The sequence below is a fragment of the Durio zibethinus genome, chromosome 3, assembly GCF_047325235.1.
Source record: "Durio zibethinus cultivar Kanyao isolate XHJ-2024 chromosome 3, ASM4732523v1, whole genome shotgun sequence".
In the NCBI taxonomy this organism is placed as follows: Eukaryota; Viridiplantae; Streptophyta; class Magnoliopsida; order Malvales; family Malvaceae; genus Durio; species Durio zibethinus.
Window position 1 is genome coordinate 26,580,001 of NC_143164.1, and position 5,000 is coordinate 26,585,000.

At 53.5% G+C, this 5,000-nt stretch overlaps 1 non-coding gene across 1 annotated transcript in view; it reads right to left on the bottom strand.

Moving 5' to 3' along the window:
* Positions 1-4,051: 4,051 nt before the first annotated feature.
* The window catches only part of LOC149519650 (25S ribosomal RNA), a 3,348-nt gene continuing 2,399 nt past the window's right edge, over positions 4,052-5,000 (bottom strand). Inside the window, exon 1 of the ribosomal RNA XR_016341204.1 lies at positions 4,052-5,000. This exon is cut by the window's right edge and continues 2,399 nt beyond it. This is a non-coding gene — a ribosomal RNA (25S ribosomal RNA).

Genomic DNA, 5,000 nt, shown 5'->3' on the forward strand with positions numbered 1-5,000 from the left:
AGGAAAGAGCCCGCACCAAGGGCTGGCTTGTGTCGATGGTGCTCGAGGCAACCGCCCGCACCAAGGGCCATCTTCTACCAATGGTGGTCGAGGAAACCGCCCGTACCAAGTCTCAGTACGTGCCGATGGTGTTTAAGGCAACTGCCCGCACCAGGGGCCAGCATGTGCTGATGGTGTTCGAGGCAACCGCCCACACTAGGGGCCATCTTCTGCCAAAGGTGGTCGACGTAAGAGCCCACACCAAGGGTCAGCTTGTGCCGATGGTGCTCGAGGCAACCGCCTGTACGAAGGCCTAGCACATGCTGATGGTGTTCGAAGAAACCGCCCGCACTGAGGCCCAGCATGTGCCGATGCTGGTCGAGGTAACCGTCCGTACCAAGGCCTAGCATGTGCTGATGGTATTCGATGCAATCACCTGCACCAGGGGCCATCTTGTGCCGATGGTGGTCGAGGCAACCACCCGCACCATAGGTCGACTTGTGCCGATAGTGGTCGAGGCGACCGTTCACACCAGGGCCTATTTTCTACCGATGGTGGTTGAGGCAACCGCCCACACCAAGGCCTAGCACGTGTCGATGGTGTTTGAGGCAACCGCCTGCACCAAGGCCCGACATGTGCCAATGGTGGTCGAGGTAACTGCCCGCACCAAGGCCCGGCATGTGCCGATGGTGTTCGATGCAACCGCCTGCACCAGGGGCCATCTTGTGCCGATGGTGGTCGATGCAACCACCCGTACCAAGGGTCTTCTTGTGCCGATGGTGGTCGAGGCAACCGCCCGCACGAAGGGCCATTTTCTGTTGATGGTGGTCGAGGCAAGAGCTCGCACCAAGGGTCGGCTTGTGCCAATGGTGGTCGAGGTAACCGCCCGCACAAAGGCCCAGCATGTGCCAATGGTGGTCGAGGTAAGAGCCCGCACCAAGGGTCGACTTGTACCGATGGTGCTCGAGGTAACCGTCCGTACCAGGGGCCATCTTTTATCGATGGTGGTCGAGGTAACTTCTCACACCAAGGCCCAGCATGTGCCGATGGTGTTCGAGGCAATCGCCCGTACCAAGGCCCAACATTTGTCGATGGTGGTCGAGGCAACCACCTGCACCAAGGCTCAACATGTGCCGATGGTGTTCGACATAACCGACGTCACCAAGGGGCCATCTTTTGCCAATGGTGTTCGAGGCAACCTCCTACACCAGGGACCATCTTCTGCCGATGGTGGTCAAGGCAACCGCCCATACCAAGGCCTAGCATGTGCCGATGGTGTTTGATGCAACCGCCCGCACCAGAGGCCATCTTGTACCGATGGTGGTCGAGGCAACCAACCGCACCAAGGGCCAGCTAGTGTCGATGGTGTTCGAGGTAACTGCCCACACCAAAGCTTAGCATGTGGTAATGGTGGTCAAGGCAATAGCCCGCACCATGGCCCAGCATGTGCCGATAGTGTTCGATGCAATTGCTCGTACCATGGGCCATCTTGTGCTGATGGTGGTCGAGGCAATCGCCCGTACCAAGGGCCAGCTTGTGCCGATAGTGGTTGAGGCAACCGCCCGTACCAAGGGTCGGCATGTGCCGATGGTGATCGAGGCAACCGTCCGCACCAGGGCCCAGCTTGTGCCAATGGCGGTCGAGGCAAGTGCCCGTACTAAAGGGTAGCCTGTGCCGATGATGGTCGATGCATGTGGCATCACCATGCGCCATCATGTGCCATTGATGGTCGAGACCTTGGCCGAAGTTCGATTTTGAGCCATAGTGCACATGTTGGGCTCGAGCATGCGCTAGTGCCACATTTTTTTCACCCGGGGCACCATCACCGGAGCATCGTCAGAGCATCATCGGAGAGCCTAACCGATGGCATTGGGGGTTCCGACGATTGGGGGGGCCAAGGGGTGTGCACACAAGATGTGCGATGGGTGCTGGTACTTGGCCCTTATATTGGCCCCCTATCCCTGATCAAACCTTGAGAACTCACACCCCCTTAAAGAGCATTTGAGATTTTATAGGTTTACTGTCAGTAGCCATTAAAGTGTCTGAAATGGAGAAACTTTTTTCAAACGATCACAAAATCTTCTCCACTATAAGTTTTTAGCTGAATTTTTTTGTGCATGCCAACAAAAATACAAGGATCACCTCTACCAAATTTGGGGACAAAACTCTTTCTAAAAAAATTTTAAAAAATCTTGAACTACAAAAAGTTTCAAAAATCATGAAAAATAGAAAACGAGTCGTCTTGCCACGAAACTTCACAGCGGACCATTGTATGAATTTACAAGCCATAAAAATGGCATTGGCATGGTAGAAATATGAAGATGTGCTTGAACCCACCTACCACCCGTTCGATCCCTAACTTGCGCATCCTGCCTCTCTGGCCGGTTGAGCGCCCGCACGCTCGTTTCGTGGGTTGACTTAGGCATATGGAGTTCATCCCCAGTCTAAGCATACAGAGTTCATTCCCAGTCTAAGATCGGATTGGACCAAGGGTTGCGGCAGCAGGATCGGTAGCATACAGGGGGGATCGAGTCGATCCTCGGCTTGCGCATTCTGCCTCTCCGATCAGCTAAGCGCCCGCACGCCTGTTTCATGGGTTGGCTTAGGCATAGCGACTTCATTCCATGTCTAAGCCCCAGTCGGACCGAGGGTTGTGGCAGCGGGACTGACAGCACGCAGAGAGGGACTGGGTCGATTCTTGGCTTGCGTATTATGCCTCTTCGGCCGACTCAACGGTCGCACGCTTGTTTTGTAGGTTGACTTAGGCATACGGAGTTCATTCCCAATCTAAGATCGGACCAGACCAGGGGTTGCGGTAGCAAGATCGACAGCACGTAGGAGGGATCGAGTCGATCCCCAGTTTACGCATTCTGCCTCTTCGACTGGCTGAGCGCTCGCACGTTCGTTTAATGGGTTGGCTTAGGCATACGGAGTTCATTCCATGTCTAAGCATACGGAGTTCATTCCCAGTCTAAGATTGGATCGGACCGAGGGTTACGGTAGCAGGACCAGTAACAGGATCGACAGCTCACAGGGGGGATCGGGTCGATCCCCGGCTTGCGTATCCTACCTCTCTGGCCGGCTGAGCGCCCACACGCTCATTTCGTGGGTTGACTTAGGCATACGGAGTTCATCCCTAGTCTAAGCATACAAAGTTCATTCTTAGTCTAAGATCGGACCGGACCTAGGGTTACGACTGCAGGATCGACAGCACGTAGGGGGGACCAGACCGATCTTTGGCTTGTGCATTCTGCCTCTTCAGCCGGCTGAGCGCCCGCATGTTCGTTTCATGGGTTGTCTTAGGCATACAGAGTTTATTCCATGTCTCAGCCCCAACCGGACCGAGGGTTATGGTAGCAGAACCAGCAGCGGGATTGGTAGCACGTAGAGAGGGATCAGGTTGATCCCTGACTTACGCATTATGCCTCTCCGATCGGCTTCTCCGATCGGCTCAGCGCCTACACGCTCGTTTCGTGGGTTGACTTAGGCATACGGAGTTCATTCCCAGTCTAAGCATACGGAATTCATTCCCAATCTAAGATCGAATCGATATCGGGATCGGTAGCAGCATACAGAGGGGGATCGAGCCGATCCTCGACTTATGCATCCTGGCTCTCCGTCTGGCTGAGCGTCCATATGCTCGTTTCGTGGGTTGACTTAGGCATGCGGAGTTCATTCCCGGTCTAAGCCCCAACCAAACCGAGAGACCCGCAGCGAGATCGATAGCATGCAGAAGGGGACTAAGTCGATCCTTGACTTACGCATTCTGGCTCTCTGATCGGCTGAGCACCCGTACGCTCATTTCATAGGTTGACTTAGGCATACGTAGTGCAATCCATGTCTCGACCAACCAAGGGCCACAAGCTATCGATGACGTTTGGGGTAACAACCGAGGGGGACCAGCAGCTGGATCCTCGGTCGACTCACGCATCCCACCCCCACACTCTCATTTCGAGGGCCGATCAGGACGACAAAGTTTGTTCCCGATCGAGATTAGATGATGGGTGCCCCGGGCCACGCCCAACCCTGAAGGAGGGTGACGTGAAAAGAAGAAAGGTCGGAGGGGGGAGGGATGAATTGAAGCGACAAAGGGCTGAATCTCAGTGGATCATGGCAGCAAGGGCACTCTACCACTTACAATACCCTGTCACATATTTAAGTTGTCTGTAAAGGATTCTACGCACCGCTCGATGGGAATTGAGCTCTACGGAGGCCCGTGCGGCTTGTCCGCTGTGGGGGCTGCACCTACGGCACGTGACCTTGGGGACCATGGGCCCCTACTGTGGGTCGACAATTAGGTGGTAGGCGCGCACGTCACTTCTGTCTCGAATTTTGACTTAGAGGCGTTCAGTCATAGTCCAGCGCATGGTAGCTTCATGCCACTGGTTTTTCAACCAAGCGTGATGACCAATTGTGCGAATCAATGGTTCCTCTCATACTAGGTTGAATTACTATCGCGATGCCGCCATCAGTAGGGTAAAACTAACCTATCTCACGACGGTCTAAACCCAGCTCACGTTCCCTATTGGTGGGTGAACAATCCAACACTTGGTGAATTCTGCTTCATAATGATAGGAAGAGCCGACATCGAAGGATTAAAAACCAACGTCGCTATGAACGCTTGGCTGCCATAAGCCAGTTATCCCTGTGGTAACTTTTCTGACACCTCTAGCTTCAAATCTTGAAGGTCTAATAGATCAATAGGCCACGCTTTCACGGTTCATATTCGTATTGGAAATCAGAATCAAACGAGCTTTTACCCTTTTTTTCCACATAAGATTTCTGTTCTCATTGACCTCATCTTAGGACACCTATGTTATCTTTTAATAGATGTCCTGCCCCAGCCAAACTCTCCACCTAACAATGTCTTCCGCCTAGATCGACCAATCGAGGCTGGCCTTCGGTCCAAAAGAAAGGGTCGTGCCCCACCTCCAATTCATAAAATAAGTAAAATAATGTTAAAAGTAGTGGTATTTCAATTTCGCCCGAGGGCTCCCACTTATCCTACACCTCTCAAGTTA